Below are 18,782 nucleotides of genomic sequence, written 5' to 3'. Positions count from 1 at the left end.
GTACGTAGATGATGTCAGTCATTTCGCGTTATTGATATTAGACCGCGTATTCATAATAAGGCGCAGAGTTGGGCAGCTGATTAGCAATTTTACTTAGGAAATGTAAACTTTGTAATATAATTTTTTTAAAATCTACAATAAATATATAAACAGGAACAACGTTTATAATTTAGTAGGATTAGTTACCTTCATCGTTCATTAATGTTTAGATTGCAATTTATATGTTAAAGTCCATTAAGAGATGCTAAGATCTGCTTCAGGGGGTAGTCATAAAGGGCCGAATCTTCATTTTAGCGTTTATTATTTTCCGTTGGGCACATTCATTTTACACCCGCCTGGAGTAGCATGTTAGACACGTATCAAGAGATACACAGGGACAGGAGGCGGATACTGAGGGAGGGCAAGAAGAAATAAAGTAAACATAAAGACAACCGAGGAAAATGTGCGGACCTGAGAGAGTGGCAGAGGATTCGTGACTAACAAATAACGATGCAGTACAGCAACTTGTAAAATTTTTTTAAATCGGTGGGAATCCTCTGGTTAGAGGGTAATAACCGGATGCCCAGCAGAAAGAAGGGCCGACCAAGAGGAAGATGAGTGGACAATGTATTGGATGAGCCTACCAAGCTGGAGATCCGAGGATGGAGAAGAAAAGCCGAGAACAGGTACACTGTAAAGGAGCCCAAGGCCCATCAAGGGCTACTGTGAAGAAAAAGAAGTTGAATCAGTGGCAGCTGTACAGTCCCACACAATTTCAGTTCTGTCGCTGTTTTCTAAACAAATAGCCAGGGATTTCATTAGTGTGACTAACAATGAGAGAAGAAATGTCGCCTTTGAAAATTAAGAATGACTGTGCTGGTAAACTTCTACGTTATTTGATTTTCAAACAGCTGAGCAGAAACCAACGTACTCAGACTGTTTTCCCCTTACTTATTCTGATCATCACTAAACTGACACACAATATATTTAGCGCAACGCAATCTGACTTTCAATAATCCCTACAAAAGAATGGCCCTGACTAACAATAACCTATACCTTTCATGAATCATTTACCTCACAAAAATCTTCGTTAATCGAACTACTGCAATACAGTGAGCGCCAATACTGCGAGCTAAATAAAAGATTCTAACTACTGAAGGCACTAACTACTGATAGGAATAGGTAGCAAATGAAAGATTTTGATAGAGAACAAACAATGTATGTGTGGTGTCACCGCCAGACGCCACACTTGCTAGGTGGTAGCTTTAAATCGGCCGCGGTCCATTAGTACATGTCGGACCCGCGTGTCGCCAGTGTCAGTAATTGCAGACCGAGCGCCACCACACGGCAGGTCTAGAGAGACGGACTAGCACTCGCCCCAGTTGTACGGACGACTTTGCTAGCGACTACACTGACGAAGCCTTTCTCTCATTTGCCGAGAGACAGTTAGAATAGCCTTCAGCTAAGTCCAGGGCTACGACCTAGCAAGGCTCCATTAACCATTTCTAGAGAGAGTCTCACTTGTATCATGAAGAATGCTGTATACAAATGATGGCTTAAAGTTAAGTATTCCAGCAGCTACGTACTTTTCTTTATAGCATTCATTACGTATCCTGTTTCAGACCTAAGCAAGCCTGCGTGAGTTAAGAGCGTGCCCTTTCGGCTTCCTCGCCTTGTGTCTAGACTGTCTTGTCTAGACACAACAGTATGTACCTTAATAATGTTCAAAAGTCATCATATATAGGGTGGTCCATTGATCGTGACCGGGGCAAATATCTCACGAAATAAACGTCAAACAAAAAAACTACAAAGAACGAAACTTGTCTAGCTTGAAGGGGGAAACCAGATGGCGCTATAGTTGGCGCGCTAGGTGGCGCTTCCATAAGTCAAAGGGAAATCAACTGCGTTTTTTTTTGAATAGGAACGTCCATTTTCTATTGCATATTCGTGTAGTACGTAAAGAAATATGAATGTTTTAGTTGGACCACTTTTTTCGCTTTGTGATAGATGGCGCTGTAATAGTCACAAACGTATAAGTACGTGGTATCTCGTAACATTCCGCCAGTGCGGACGGTATTAGCTTCGTGATACATTACCCGTGTTAGAATGGACCTTTTACCAATTGCGGAAAAGATCGATGTCGTGTTGATGTATGGGGGTTCCTATTTAAAAAACGCGGTTGATATCCGTTTGACCTATGGCAGCGCCATCTAGCTGGCCAACCATAGCGCCATCTTGTTTCCCCCTTCAACCTAGACGAGTTTCGTTCTTTGTAGTTTTTTCGTTTGATGCTTATTTCGTGAGATATTTGGCCCGGTCACTATCAATGGACCACCATATATATATATATACGTATATATATATATACAGTATATATATATATATATATATATATATATATATATATATATATATATATATATGTCAATTCATGACATCCATCTTTAAAAATTTCCTTTTTCTGGCGGACACACGTTCAGATCGTCTGCTTATAGTAACCTCTCAAAACCCTCGCATCTCTCTCTCTCCGCACGCACCTCTGCTGGCGGCTCACCTCCAACTGCCCAACGCTACGCACTGTTCGCTTCCAACTGCCCAACATTACAATAGCGAATATTCCAACAATGCCAACCAGCCACAGACTGCACACAGCACAGTCAGTGATTTTCATACAGAGCGCGACGTGGCGTTACCAACATAAAAACCTGAACAGCCTACTAACAGAGAATCTCACGCCATTGAGGACTGTTGTTCAGAAAAACATTCCTGCTCTCTTCTTCTCCTCCCTCCCCCCTGCACCTAGATGTATCTTGGTATCTTGATGCTGACGATAAGCCTAGGGCATAAACGACTGTATGAGTTCGAGTTCTCGGTCACAGAATGGTTTGCACAGTTACAAAGCCACGCTTCGTTCTGCCAATTGCTCTGCAAGCGCCGGAGCCCTAAATACGCTGGTCAGCACGCAGCTCTGCACCTGGAGCCCTCGAGCGCAGGAGGCTGGGAGGCGGCGACGTGGGCAGCAGGCGGAGGCGAGAACGGGACGCCGGGCGTTGGTCAGTGAGTGAGCCGGCGGGTTTCGCAAGCGAGCACCTCGGTCACGCAACACCGAGATTGCTCCGCTGCCCGCTGCATACCGTCACTCCCCTCTTACTGTATCGTCTACCCAGAACGTCGACCTGATATTCTGCCTAGAGTTTATGGCTAAACACCAGTGTTTGACAGATGAAAATAAACTGCTGAGAAAATGTTTTGCCTCACGATCACACCTTGCACAGGCTTTGTTTGCTTTTTTCTTCTTTAAAAAGAGCAAACCTACTCTACACTACGTGCAGTCGCCTGTGTAATGAAAATACACTACTGGCCACTAAAATTGCTACACCACGAAGACGACGTGCTACAGACGCGAAATTTAACCGACAGGAAGAAGATGCTGTGATATGCAAATGATTAGCTTTTCAGAGCATTCACACAAGGTTGGCGCCGGTGGCGACACCTACAACGTGCTCACATGAGGAAAGTTTCCAACCGATTTCTCATACACAAACAGCAGTTGACCGGCGTTGCCAGGTGAAACGTTGTTCTAATGCCTCGTGTAAGGAGGAGAAATGCGTACCATCACGTTTCCGACTTTGATAAAGGTCGGACTGTAGCCTATCGCGATTGCGGTTTCTCGTATCGCGACAGTGCTGCTCGCGTCGGTCGAGATCCAATGACTGTTAGCAGAATATGGAATCGGTGGGTTCAGGAGGGTAATACGGAACGCCGTGCTGGATTCCAACGGCCTCGTATCACTAGCAGTCGAGATGACAGGCATCTTATCCACATGGCTCTAACGGATCGTGCAGCCATGTCTCGATCCCTGAGTCAACAGATGGGGACGTTTGCAAGACAACAACCATCTGCGCGAACAGTTCGACGACATTTGCAGCAGCATGGACTATCAGCTCGGAGACAATGCCTGCGGTTACTCTTGATGCTGCATCACAGACAGGAGCGACTCCGATGGTGTACTCAACGACGAACCTGGGTGCACGAATGGCAAAACGTCATTTTTTCGGATGAATCCAGGTTCTCTCTACAGCATCATGATTGTCGCATGCGTGTTTGGCGACATCGCGGTAAACGCACATTGGAAGCGTGTATTCGTCATTGCCATACTGGCGTATCACACGGCGTGATGGTATGGGGTGCCATTGGTTACTCGTCTCAGTCACCTCTTGTTCGCATTGACGGCACTTTGAATAGTGGACGTTACATATCAGATGTGTTACGACCCGTGGCTCTACCCTTGAGTCGATCCCTGCGAAACCCTACATTTAAGCAGGATAATGCACGACCACATGTTGCAGGTCCTGTACGGGCCTTTCTGGATACAGAAAATGTTCGACTGCTGCCCTGGCCAGCACATTCCCCAGATTTCTCACCAATTGAAAACGTCTGGTCAATGTTATCCGAGCAACTGGCTCGTCACAATTTTCCAGTCACTAGTTTTGATGAACTGTGGTATCGTGTTGAAGTTGCATGGGCAGCTGTACCTGTACACGCCATCCGAGCTCTGTTTGACTCAATGCCCAGGCGTATCAAGGCCGTTATTACGGCCAGAGGTGGTTGTTCTGTGTACTTATTTCTCAGGATCTATGCACCCAAATTGCGTGAGAATGCAATAACATGTCAGTTGTAGTATAATATATTTGTCCATTGGATACCAGTTTATCATCTGCATTTATTCTTGGTGTAGCAATTTTAATTGCCAGTAGTGTAAATTATCTAATTTTTACTGACCAATACATTTCTTCTGATTTGAGTTACATGCCGTACTGCAGCAAGGGAAAGAAAGGAAGCATTGGAAAAATGCTGCTCTCGGAGCACAAAAAATGCGAATACGTCTTGTTTACTTATGAAGACAGAGACTGAAACTTGGGTTACCAGCTGCCTCGTTCTACCTTCTTCAGTGCCTTTTTAAAATTTTTCCCAACAATTGCGGCATGCGAACATACTCGCACTTTTTACGCTGAGAGAGAAGAAGACAGTGGCAGTGGCAAAGAGATGGTAAAGTAATAAATACTGGAAGATAGTAGACCGAAATTGTATTATTAGGAGACAATGACAGTGTGTGTGTGTGTGTGTGTGTGTGTGTGTGTGTGTGTGTGTGTGTGTGTGAGAGAGAGAGAGAGAGAGAGAGGGGGGGGGGATAGAGTGTCAGTGGAACGTAATTGACAATGACGGAACAGTGCTGCGAAAATGAGACAGTGACAGGAGGGTAAGGAATAAAGAGAAAGAGAAAGTGGAAATGGGTGAAAGCCAGTGATAATGAGAGACAGAGTCTATGACAATGAGAACGAGGAAGAGAGAGATAGTAGCGACTGTGAGAAGAAGCAGCAGCAGTAGGAAGGAAATAATATGAGTAAGAGACAGCAAGAGGGAGACAGTGACAGTGAGACTGTAGTAGTAGGACAGATCGAAGGGAACTGTGGCTGTGAAGGAGAAATACGGACAGAGGGCACAAAGAGATAATGATTTCAGCTGAGAGAGTGAGTGAGGAAGGGCAGCTGGGAATGGACGGGACGAACTACTTACAGCAGTGGACCAGTGGGTGTGAGTTATAATTAGGGGAGATTGTGGGAGTTTGAGATGAGTTGCATGTCAAAAAAGCGAAAATAGGTTCGCATGCCAAAATATTTAATAAAAATTTTAAAGATGCTGAGGAAAGCAGACTGAGGCAGCTGGTACCCCACTTTCCAGTCAGTCTTTTAAATAAACAGTCCTGGAAATGGAAAAAAGAACACATTGACACCGGTGTGTCAGACCCACCATACTTGCTCCGGACACTGCGAGAGGGCTGTACAAGCAATGATCACACGCACGGCACAGCGGACACACCAGGAACCGCGGTGTTGGCCGTCGAATGGCGCTAGCTGCGCAGCATTTGTGCACCGCCGCCGTCAGTGTCAGCCAGTTTGCCGTGGCATACGGAGCTCCATCGCAGTCTTTAACACTGGTAGCATGCCGCGACAGCGTGGACGTGAACCGTATGTGCAGTTGACGGACTTTCAGCGAGGGCGTATAGTGGGCATGCGGGAGGCCGGGTGGACGTACCGCCGAATTGCTCAACACGTGGGGCGTGAGGTCTCCACAGTGCATCGGTGTTGTCGCCAGTGGTCGGCGGAAGGTGCACGTGCCCGTCGACCTGGGACCGGACCGCAGCGGCGCACGGATGCACGCCAAGACCGTAGGATCCTACGCAGTGCCGTAGGGGACCGCACCGCCACTTCCCAGCAAATTAGGGACACTGTTGCTCCTGGGGTATCGGCGAGGACCATTCGCAACCGTCTCCATGAAGCTGGGCTACGGTCCCGCACACCGTTAGGCCGTCTTCCGCTCACGCCCCAACACCGTGCAGCCCGCCTCCAGTGGTGTCGCGACAGGCGTGAATGGAGGGACGAATGGAGACGTGTCGTCTTCAGCGATGAGAGTCGCTTCTGCCCTGGTGCCAATGATGGTCGTATGCGTGTTTGGCGCCGTGCAGGTGAGCGCCACAATCAGGACTGCATACGACCGAGGCACACAGGGCCAACACCCGGCATCATGGTGTGGGGAGCGATCTCCTACACTGGCCGTACACCACTGGTGATCGTCGAGGGGACACTGAATAGTGCACGGTACATCCAAACCGTCATCGAACCCATCGTACTACCATTCCTAGACCGGCAAGGGAACTTGCTGTTCCAACAGGACAATGCACGTCCGCATGTATCCCGTGCCACCCATCGTGCTCTAGAAGGTGTAAGTCAACTACCCTGGCCAGCAAGATCTCCGGATCTGTCCCCCATTGAGCATGTTTGGGACTGGATGAAGCGTCGTCTCACGCGGTCTGCACGTCCAGCACGAACGCTGGTGCAACTGAGGCGCCAGGTGGAAATGGCATGGCAAGCCGTTCCACAGGACTACATCCAGCATCTCTACGATCTTCTCCATGGGAGAATAGCAGCCTGCATTGCTGCGAAAGGTGGATATACACTGTACTAGTGCCGACATTGTGCATGCTCTGTTGCCTGTGTCTATGTGCCTGTGGTTCTGTCAGTGTGATCATGTGATGTATCTGACCCCAGGAATGTGTCAATAAAGTTTCCCCTTCCTGGGACAATGAATTCACGGTGTTCTTATTTCAATTTCCAGGAGTGTATTTGCATTTTTTGTGCCTCGATAGGAGAATTTTTCCGCTGGTATTGGAAAGAGAAACAGTCCTGTCACACTTCCTTGAGGACTCCTGAAATGACCTGTACATCTGCCAGTTTTGTCCCATTGAGAGCGAAGTGTTGATTATCAACGGAGGCCTGCAGAGTTCCAGGGAATACAGCCCCGACAGCTCGTCGTGACGAAGCACACACTGCGGCCGGCTCCTGGCGGCTGGTATGCCGCAACAGGTGAAACGCGTGCGCCTGCCGAGGGCTGAGGCGGGTCCAGAGCGCTGGCCGCGGCTCGCCCTCCCACCTGGACGTTGCGTCAGCGCGGTGCCCTCTGGAGCGCTCGTCCGCGCGGCCCACTCCAGTCGCGTGTAGCCTCTCCTCTGCCCGCCTCGCCTATCCTCGCAAATCGCGCGTTGCGTCAGACGCAGCTCCTGCCCGCAAAGGTGAGCCGGCCCGGCCCGGCTCTCCTCCAGATGCGCCCACTGCTGTTCCGCGCTGGATCTTCGTTACGCTCCAGCCAACGGCCACTGTCAAGGTGCCTCGTCGAGCGTTCCTGCCAACACTGGAACGTGACTCAAGGCGCGTATACACTGGGCCAACGAATGCGATAATTCGTCTAAGTACCTTTCTCTCAAATGCATCCAGTGTTTCAATATCTTTAGTTGTTAATGTCCAGGCTTCAGAGGCATAGGTAAGCACTGGCCGTATAAGTGATTTATACATAGCTAATTTCGTGGTACGAGTCAGGAGCCTTGAGGATAGAAGTCTTGTTAAGGCAAAATAGGCTCTGTTGGCTAGTATTAATCCCTGCTTTATTTCATAGGAGGTATCATTTACATGTGTAACTGTTGAGCCCAGGTACTTGAAATGTTCAACTCTCTCAAATGTATAATTGCCCATTGTTTTTGAGTTTGGCATATTTTCTCTATGTGCTTTTCCAGCTGCCATAAATTTTGTTTTTTGTTCGTTAATAATTAACCACAAGTTCCTACTGGCCTGTTCAAGAACTGTAAATGTCTCTTCCATTGCTTTTTGGGTTCTTGCTATTATATCTATGTCACCTGCGTAGGTCAGTATCTGCACTGATTTCTACGGGTCGGAGCATGGTATGTCAGATCCCTTAATTGGGCAGGCAGGTTAGAAAATTTAAAGAGCGAAGTGGATAGGTTAAAGTTAGATATAGTGGCAATTAGTGAACTTCGGTGACAGGAGGATCAAGACTTCTGGTCAGGTGAACACAGCATTTTAACCACAAAATTAAATAGGGGTGATGCAGGAGTTGGTTTAATAATGAATAAAAAATGGGAGTGTGAGTAAGCTACTACAAGCAGCATAGTGAATGTATTATTGTACCCCAAATAGATATGAAGCCCATGCCTACCACAATAGTACAAGTTTATATGCCAACTAGCTCCACAGATGATGAAGAGATTGAAGAAATGTATGATGCGATAAAATAAATTATTCAGATAGTGAAGGGTGATGAAAATTTAATGGGGACTGGAATTCGATAGTAGGAATAGGAAGAGAAGGAAAAGTAGTAGGTGAATGTGGAATGCGGGTAAGGAATGAAAGATAAAGCCACCTAATAGAATTTTGCACCGAACGTAACTTACTCATAGCTAATACTTGATTTAAGAATCATGAAAGAAGGTTGTATATGTGGAAGAGGCCTAGAGATACTGGAAGGTTTCAGATAGGTAATATAATGGTAAGACAGAGATTTAGGAACCAGGTTTTAAATTGTAAGACATTTCCAGGGGCAGATGTGGACTCTGACCACAGTCTGTCGGTTATGAACTGTAGATTAAAAGTAAAGAAACTGCAAAAAGGTGGGAATTTAAGGAGATGGGACCTGGATAAACAGAAAGAACCAGAGGTTCTAGGGAGTTTCAGGGAGAACATTAGCGGAAAGACATACAGTAGAAGAAGAATGGGTAGCTTTGAGAGATGAAATAGTGAAGGCAGCAGAGGATCAAGAAGGAAAAAAAAGACGAAGGCTACCAGAAATCCTTGGGTAACAGAAGAGATATTGAATTAAACTAAAATATAAAAATGCAGTAGATGAAGCTCGTGAAAAGGAATACAAATGTCTCAAAAATGAGATTGCCGAGCGTTTGGGATCCCTATCAGGTCGGATTGAGGGAGGACATAGAAGCAATTCAGAGGCGAGCTGCTAGATTTGTTACTGGTAGGTTTGATCATAACGCGAGTGTTACGGAAATGCTTCAGGAACACGGGTGGGAGTCTCTGGAGGAAAGGGGGCATTCTTTTCGTGAATCGCTACTGAGTAAATTTAGAGAACCAGCATTTGAGGCTGACTACAGTACAATTTTACTGCCGCCAACTTATATTTCGCGGAAAGACCACAAAGATAAGAGAGATTAGGGCTCGTACAGAGGCATGTAGGCAGTCATTTTTCCATCGTTCTGTCTGGGAGTGGAACAGGGAGAGAAGATGCTAGCTGTGGTATGAGGTACCCTCCGCCACGCACAGTACGGTGGATTGCGGAATATGTATGTTGATGTAGATATAGATGTAGACAACGAACCACTTGGCTGGTCGAGATTTTCTTGGTATGTACGGGCGGCAAATCGGACACTTCGAAGCGTTGGCCTCGGTTGCAGTTCAGTCTGCTGGCGGTAATGTAGAGTCTTGTACCGCAAGGAAGCAAGGGAGAGGATGTTGTTATGGGTGGTGGTATCCTCTTCGCCGGCCGCTGTGGCCGAGAGGTTCTAGGAGCTTCAGTCCGCAACCGCGCTGCTGCTACGGCTGCAGGTTCGAATCCTGCCTTGGGCATGGATGTGTGTGAAGTCCTTAGGCTGGTTAGGTTTAAGTAGTTCTAGGTCTAGGGGACTGGTGACCAAAGATGTTTTGTCCAATAGTGCTTAGAACCATTTAAACCATTTTTTATCCTGTTTCTACAACGCAAATGCACACGTGGATTAATATGGTTCCTAATTTACATGAACTTGCAATATTTGCTTATCTTGAATAGAGTCTATGTGTTGTGGTACAAGCTTATAGGTAATACTCCTCTTGCAGAAAATAAAGGTAATCTTCGTATTACAAACTTTAGTCACGTTGCTAGTCCTACTCTGCGCCTGTACTGGCAGACGCCAAACTGGAAGCGTCAGTGAGGAAACCCGGTCAGCGGCGGCGGCTTAAACACTTGCTGTCCTGAGGGTGTTGGAGGTGTATTGCTTGTCGGTATGTTTCTGGCCTCTCTCGTGATAGGTGCGGTTGCTCCAACGCCTACTATCGATTTTCGCGCTACATCTCTGCCGACCTGTGTGCTGGCGACAGCTTACGCCAGCAGGTATTACCAAAGCATTGCCAGTTGCTTGGAGTTGGGGTTCCCCTCGTAGTGTGGACCCCGGGTCGCATGTTTCTTGGTTCAGTACCGATTTGTTGTGCCTCTGGAACAGCTGCGTATTTCAGCTTTTTTAGATCAGCCAGAAGGCGCACTTAGTATGTTTTACTGACCAGAGTCGTTCTGTGATTCAATAAGAGCGTAACATAACTCTGGAATTTACAGCTTAAAGTACAGTAGTTGGCTGTTAAATTGAAGAACGGGACTAGTCAATAAAACATACTGAGTGGGGCTTTAAGCTGTCCTGAAGAATTTAATTCCAACAGTCGCTGTTTCCCCTACAAACAACGCTTGCTTTCACTAAGGGTGTGTATTTAAAAATAATGGAATATGGAGGAGAATATGGAGGGAGAATTAAAGCTGATAAAGTTTTATCTTGAGTGGCAATGTTTATCTCTATGAACTGGCATTATAAAAACAAACTGAAAAGACTGGACGCTTGGATTATTAGAAACTGATATGCACGATGTGAAAAAGAAAATGGTGTCTTTATTGAGATCTTTTTGCCGTTAACGACAAAAAGAAATAAACAAATCTGAGAGTACCTATTAAACTTCTGCTGCAGGTACAGCTCTCCTGAAAGAGGTGTTATCTTTCGATATTTTAGAGCCTCGACCGTTAAATAACAATCCGAAATCGTTTTTATTAGGGAAAAATAATGGAATATCCCGTATTCCAATTCAGCTTTAAGGTAGACATTAATTTTGTACCCGCAGACTGCTCCCTACTCTTTAAAGGAGTGGTCGTCCACCACCGTCGTGTCTTCTTTTCCTGACGATCAGGTTCTTGCAGTAAAATAAACGCTGCACATGCGACGACTGCTAAATCCTATTCTACCCTCATAATATCTCCCGGTGAAATTGTAATTCAAATGATGCTTTGTAATAACAACAAACGGGAGCAGCTTCTTCATCTTATCAGAGCCAACGGCGATTCCACAAAGCTGAATGCTTTGTGTTGTGACTAAAAATTCGCAATTTTTCACGAACACAACTTTTATTGATGTAGGTTACAAGGCTGATGACTGAACAACAAAAGAAAGGTAACAATAACGATGCCAGTAAAAGTCTCCTAATTGAGGCCAACAAAATTTCACTTCTAATTTTCCACAAAGGTTCGTGGTAAAACACACACACACACACACACACACACACACACACATACGCACACACACACTAGTAAATGTCCAATTCAGAGATGAAGACGTAATCTTCAGCGGTCAAATTCCACTAGGTCGCCACCCGGAGTGAACTGAACTTCGGGACTGGTTCTAACCCCTAAATAGCTGCCTCCAGCCAATCAGGTTTTGGCGTGGTGATACTTCCTGCAGGACGTGGCTCGACCTCCCTTTGCAGGAAGTAGTACTCAGAATGTCTGTTTCCATTATCTTGTGTGTAAATAGCCGGTGTTTACCATGGAGCTTTTGCGTTGGACATTGACAACCCTGTCCTCTGCGGTGTAATATGGGTTGCCAGCCCAAAAGGCTATCTTGGCTCCGGCATAACACCTTGACCCAAAGTCCTTCGCCTGGTGTAGACGAGAACCCGAACGCCAGTCCACTGGCGACCAACGTTCGGCTGGATCCAGGCTCTGTCGTTCGTTGGCCTGGTGCAGATCTTAACAACTCGCTAATTATGAACGTGGGCACTCGCACTTATTCAAGCTCTTGCCCGCAAGGAAGCAGTTACGGCTGGAGGGGAGAGAGAGAAATACACTACTGGCCATTAAAATTGCTACACCAAGAAGAAATGCAGATGATAAACGGGTATTCATTGGACAAATATATTATACTAGAACTGACGTGTGATTTCATTTTCACGCAATTTGGGTGAATAGATCCTGAGAAATCAGTACCCAGAACAACCACCTCTGGCCGTAATAACGGCCTTGATACGCCTGGGCATTGAGTCAAACAGAGCTTGGATGGCGTGTACAGGTACAGCTGCCCATGAAAAGCTAATCAATTGCATATGACAGCATCTTCTTCCTGTCGGTTAAATTTCGCGTCTGTAGCACGTCATCTTCGTGGTGTAGCAATTTTAATGGCCAGTAGTGTATGTCGGTTCGTAGGAACACCGTTGGAACTGAGTTTCGAACTCTAAGAGTTCGTTCGCTCAAGGAGCACTCTCTTCTTGAGCATGACAATGTCCTGCTACACACGAACGTTGCGACATTTGCATCAATCCGGCACCGCTTTCGATTTTCACCTGTTTTCAAAAACTAAAGTATACCTTAAAAGAATTGACTTTTGTAGTCATGAATCGATGTAAGCAGAGGTCAGGTTGTGGTCCGTCAACAAAGTCATGCATTCTATAGTGACGGTAACAACAAACTTTTCTCTCATTGGGAGAGATGCGTTCGTCGCGAGGGTGACTGTGTTGAGAAATAAATATGTAAACATGAAGAATAAAGATGTAAAATGTTAATAATGTTTGTTTCATTTAGAAAGAATTAAGAATCTGCACGTAAAATATTCAGAGCACTACTTTTCAGCGCACCCTCGTTGAACTGGCACGACAGAACTTTGTGTGACGATGCCATGCCTTGCGCTGACCATAGGAGAGGCTGTTTTGAACAACTGTCTAGATTCGGCAGCTTGTGAAACTCATGCAGGTAAACTGAATTCATTATTGTTGTACAATACGCTTGGTTTCTGGTTTCTCTGACATCAAATTATGTGCGCCGTTGCTAGTCCATTAACAGGGAAATTATCTGACGGTATTTAGGAGTATTCAGCGGGAATTCTGTGCGCCATGAGTAGGGTTCGGTCCTTAGTTGAGACCTACGCGAGGGTAAGGCGCAACCTGTACCCTATATTAGTGGTCCTATTGAAAGAGCGCACCGTTCGTTTTGCAGCGCTTTAGATGGGGCACTTGATACTAGACTATCATGTGGCCCTGCATCAACTGACGTAACACACGGCAGTGGTAGTGGTGGTGGTGTGTGTGTGTATGTGTGTGTGTGTGTGTGTGTGTGTGTGTGTGTGTGTGTGTGTGTATGTAGCAGTCTTTAAGGAATTTGCACACTAGGATTGGCCGGCTTGGAGGTGTGACAGAAAGGTGGAAAACATCTACGTCCCCATGACCACACGCAGAATGAAGTTGGCCGATTTATTGGCGCATCACCGCAGACTGCACGGAAACAGTTGCCACTCGTGGCATGGCGTAAGAACGGCGATCATAAAGAGATCCTAACCGAAAGGGACTGGAGACGATTGTCACGCCTTATCAATGCCAATCAGTTCCAAACCCGAATGGAACTGCTGCTGTCAGTCAAAGCAGGCTCATTACAATCAGTTCCGGAGTGAACACTGCGAAGGGATCCACATAAAATGAACAACTCGAGTGTGGTACATCGCGGAAGGCATATAAAGCCGCACATATTCAAAGAGCCAAATACTACAGATACTGGGATGTAGCTGAATGGAGGCTTATAATATCGATTTTGCCTCTTTTCGAATGAGTGCGCAGGTCGCACCAGTGTTTAAGAAGGGAAGTACGAATAATCCATCGAACTACAGACCTATATCATTGACGTCGGTTTGCAGTAGGGTTCTGGAGCATATACTGTATTCAAACGTAATGAATCACCTCGAGAGGAACGATCTATTGATACGTAATCAGCATAGTTTCAGGAAACATCGTTCTTGTGCAACGCAGCTAGCTCTTTATTCGCACGAAGTAATGGCCGCTATCGACACGGGATCTCAAGTTGATTCCGTATTTCTAGATTTCCGGAAAGCTTTTGACACAGTTCCTCACAAGCGACTTCTAATCAAGCTGCGGGCCTATGTGGTATCGTCTCAGTTGTGCGACTGGATTCGTGATTTCCTGTCAGGATGGTCGCATTTCGTAGTAATAGACGGCAAATCATCGAGTAAAACTGAAGTGATATCAGGTGTTCCCCAGGGAAGCGTCCTGGGACCTCTGCTGTTCCTGATCTATATAAATGACGTGGGTGACAATCTGAGCAGTTCTCTTAGGTTGTTCGCAGATGATGCTGTAATTTACCATCTAGTAAGGTCATCCGAAGACCAGTATCAGTTGTAAAGCGATTTAGAAAAGATTGCTGTATGGTGTGGCAGGTGGCAGTTGACGCTAAATAACGAAAAGTGTGAGGTGATCCACATGAGTTCCAAAAGAAATCCGTTGGAATTCGATTACTCGATAAATAGTACAATTCTCAAGGCTGTCAATGCAACTAAGTACCTGGGTGTAAAAATTACGAACAACTTCAGTTGGAAAGACCACATAGATAATATTGTGGGGAAGGCGAGCCAAAGGTTGCGTTTCATTGGCAGGACACATAGAAGACGCAACAAGTCCACTAAAGAGACGGCTTACACTACACTCCCAGTTGGGATTGACGGACGACATCGAAAGGGTGCAAAAAAGGGCAGCTCGTTTTGTATTATCGCGTAATAGGGAAGAGAGTGTGGCAGATATGATACGCGAGTTGGGATGGAAGTCATTAAAGCAAAGACGTTTTTCGTCGCGGCGAGATCTATTTACGAAATTTCAGTCACCAACTTTCTCTTCCGAATGCGAAACTATTTTGTTGAGCCCAACCTACATAGGTAGGAATGATCATCAAAATAAAATAAGAGAAATCAGAGCTCGAAAGGTTTAGGTGTTCGATTTCCCACGCGCTGTTCGATGATGATTGGTTTGTGGGGCGCTCAACTGCGTGGTTATCAGCGCCCGTACAATTACCCAATCTTTGCTCAGTCCAATTTCGCTACTTTCCTGGATGATGATGAAATGATGAGGACAACACAAACACCCAGTCATCTCGAGGTAGGTGAAAATCCCTGACCTCGCCGGTAATCGAACCCGGGACCCCGTGCTCGGGAAGCGAGAACGCTACCGCGAGACCACGAGCGGCGCACAACGCGCTGTTCGGGAGTGGAATGGTAGGGAGATAGTATGATTGTGGTTCGATGAACCCTCTGCCAAGCACTTAAATGTGAATTACAGAGTAATCATGTAGATGTAGATGTAGAGTGCAGTGACGGCCCAATGCGTAAAAAACCACATTGTATGGTGTAGTTCACTTCGGAAGTGTTTCTGTGTACTTTGACTGCAGGTATGAGGAGCAGGCCGTATTTTAATGTGTTGCAGTGTGGACTGTTCTGACAGTAAAATAGTGATCTGATTTTAATCTGTGTTTGTGGTTAAAAATAGGCAAAAATGGATCTTGAATATATTTAACTAACAATCCCTATTGCTTTTTTAAATCATATTCACTGATTCGATTACTCGATAAATAGTACAATTCTTAAGGCTGTCAATTCAACTAAGTACCTGCGTGTTAAAATTACGAACAACTTCAGTTGGAAAGACCACATAGATAATATTGTGGGGAAGGCGAGCCAAAGGTTGCGTTTCATTGGCAGGACACTTAGAAGGTGCAACAAGTCCACTAAAGAGACAGCTTACACTACACTGCGGTGTAGGATCCTTACCAGCTGGGATTGACCGAGGACATCGAAAGGGGGCAAAAAAGGGCAGCTCGTTTTGTATTATCACGTAATAGGGGAGAGAGTGTGGCAGATATGATACGCGAGTTGGGATGGAAGTCATTAAAGCAAAGACGTTTTTCGTCGCGGCGAGATCTATTTACGAAATTTCAGTCACCAACTTTCTCTTCCGAATGCGAAAATATTTTGTTGAGCCCAACCTACACAGGTAGGAATGATCATCAAACTAAAATAAGAGAAATCAGAGCTCGAACAGAAAGGATTAGGTGTTCGTTTTTCCCGCGCGCTGTTCGGGAGTGGAATGGTAGAGAGATAGTATGATTGTGGTTCGATGAACCCTCTACCAAGCATTTAAATGTGAATTGCAGAGTAATCATGTAGATGTAGATGTAATAGTGCCGTACCCCACAAGTGCAATGACTACACTGTAGATTAATAAAGTAGGAGGAATTTCTGCTCTGAAAACAAGTAAAACAATTTCTTTACTCTCATTTAACGGAAAGAAGCTGCACGATATGTATTCATGGAGACGAACCCAATGTTTAGCAGTACCTCATAATTTTCTTAATCTATTGTCTGATGCATCTGAAACTGACCTGGGCAGCTTGAAGTTAAAGATAGAATTTAAATCTTTCGCGTTATTACAGTTTCTTGTAGAGAAGGAAGTTTAATTACGTAGCTAACAATGTTCTCAAATGCTAATGTCCCGTATGAAATGCAGACTTGTCAAAGCGATCAGCATGGCGGATTGCCTTTATGGGAACAAGGGAAACGATCTTATGTGCTTGTGTGTGATCCAACATGCTGCAACAGAGATAAGCATTGCTGGGGGGGTGGGGGGGGGGGCAAAGAACAAGGGAGCAAGCAAGTGGCTATGACACTTTCACAGAAATTCGCAATGCTGATAAACTTAAAATTTAGCTAACGGACTTGCACGGGACAAGAGCAGAGCGAGAGAAAAATTGATGTGAATTACAGGCGTTGAAACAAGAGAACGAACACTCTGTTCAACTTAAATCAGGGCTGTGAAAAGAAATTAGCTTACGACCCATGTCGTAAAGACTATAGCAGAACGGAAAGGATTTAGTACAAAGAATTTGGGCTGCTAACTAATTCTGATCACGAAATAACTAACGGTACACCAGCAAGCAGCTGTATCGCGTACTCCACCATTGCTTCATGGTTCAGCTGCAAAGCATGTCCGCGCCAGCCATCAGCATACCCAAAGCGCGCAGTCTGTAGCCTGTCCCATCTTCAGCTTTCCCCTGTTCGCTCTACATCCGCGAGACGACGTCCTTTTCCGCTCACCTTCCGGTGCAATCGGCTCGCGTGCAAAGCACGACCTCTGGATTCCTTCTTCGGTCGTTTTAAAGGACGTATTATCTTGAAAGATCTGGATACTTCTACTGTGAACTTCCAGCACAATGGAAACACACCTCCGTGAATTCGGCGAGACAGGTCGTTCCACCTACATGCCCCGTGTCACGCACACCAAGATAGAGAGGGCTGGTGTCCTCTGCCAGCATCTCTCTCCTTGTTCTTCGATTCAAAAAATGGTTCAAATGGCTCTGAGCACTATGGGACTTAACTGCTAAGGTCATCAGTCTCCTAGAACTTAGAACTACTTAAACCTAACTAACCTAAGGACATCACACACATCCATAGCCGAGGCAGGATTCGAACCTGCGACTGTAGCGGTCACGCGGTTACAGACTGTAGCGCCTAGAACCGCTCGGCCACTCCGGCCGGCCTCCGGACTAGGATATTCGGTTAAGGAACACTCTGTCACTGTATCGCATCTCGGCCTACATTTTTTATGTACTCTACGCAGATAACTGGAGGACTCGTACTCCAACCGACGCTAATGCATTTCTTGTTTACTCTCCGTCGACAAGCTACTCAAGGATACCTCAGTCCATACGTTAGGTACTATTTTTCCTCTGCTACAGTCGCAGAGTGCTAGAAGTAGATGTAAGTAAGAACACGGTGCAAGTGTGACAGTGAATGAGAAGTGGAGAGGAGACGGGGTTGATTTTAATTTGCTTGCTTGTAATCACTAAATTCTTATGGCATTATGTCCTATGGTAGTTTCTAATTTAGAATACAAGGCTTAGTAGAATAAAAGTACATAAGAACAGTAACAAATGTCGTTCACTTACTGTCCTATTTTTAAAGTGTTAGGTAAGTCTCACCGGAAAAAAATGTCCTACCCTTGTACCGAATATGTAAATTGAAAGACGTCGATTATCAAAAGTGTACTAAATAATTTAGGCATAATTTTTATGTGACTACAGCGATTGCTATGTCGTTCTTATAAAAGAACAGTCTCAATTTCGTTTATTTAATGTTAATGCAGCTAGAGCTTTCGGTCAATAGAATCATCCGTTGATCGTCATCAGGGAACATTTAAGGCAACGTCTGGCGGGGTTCGAAGTAGTACCCAATGGTGTTAGCCACACACTGAACGGAGTAGACACCTGTTTAGCACGTAACTGTTTTTATAATAAAACTGCACTAACCATAGACGTTTCTTTTATAACTTAAATTGTGCCTCCTAAACTGCTACAAATGTGCCATATTAGCCTACAAGAATTACAAGTCCGCAGCTTTTATGATACCAATTACAGGCACGTGGCTGTAAATGAAACTTCATAGCTTACACATCGACTTCTGCCTTTGGCGATAACTCAGTGGCATGGCACCAATGGCCGTAGAGCTGTTGTTTTCCTGTGGTCCTTAAATTCCATCCACGGAAGGCAATAAA

General features: G+C 45.5%; 1 protein-coding gene across 1 annotated transcript in view; it reads right to left on the bottom strand.

Annotated features, from left to right (window-relative positions):
* LOC126100226 (translation initiation factor IF-2) overlaps positions 1–18,782 on the bottom strand; it is a 327,365-nt gene that overhangs the window by 142,723 nt on the left and 165,860 nt on the right. The window lies entirely within an intron of this gene.

This window comes from Schistocerca cancellata, chromosome 9 (genome assembly GCF_023864275.1).
Source record: "Schistocerca cancellata isolate TAMUIC-IGC-003103 chromosome 9, iqSchCanc2.1, whole genome shotgun sequence".
Lineage (NCBI taxonomy): Eukaryota > Metazoa > Arthropoda > Insecta > Orthoptera > Acrididae > Schistocerca > Schistocerca cancellata.
The sequence above is the reverse complement of the archived record's forward strand: the minus strand, read 5'-3'. Positions and strand labels throughout refer to the sequence as shown.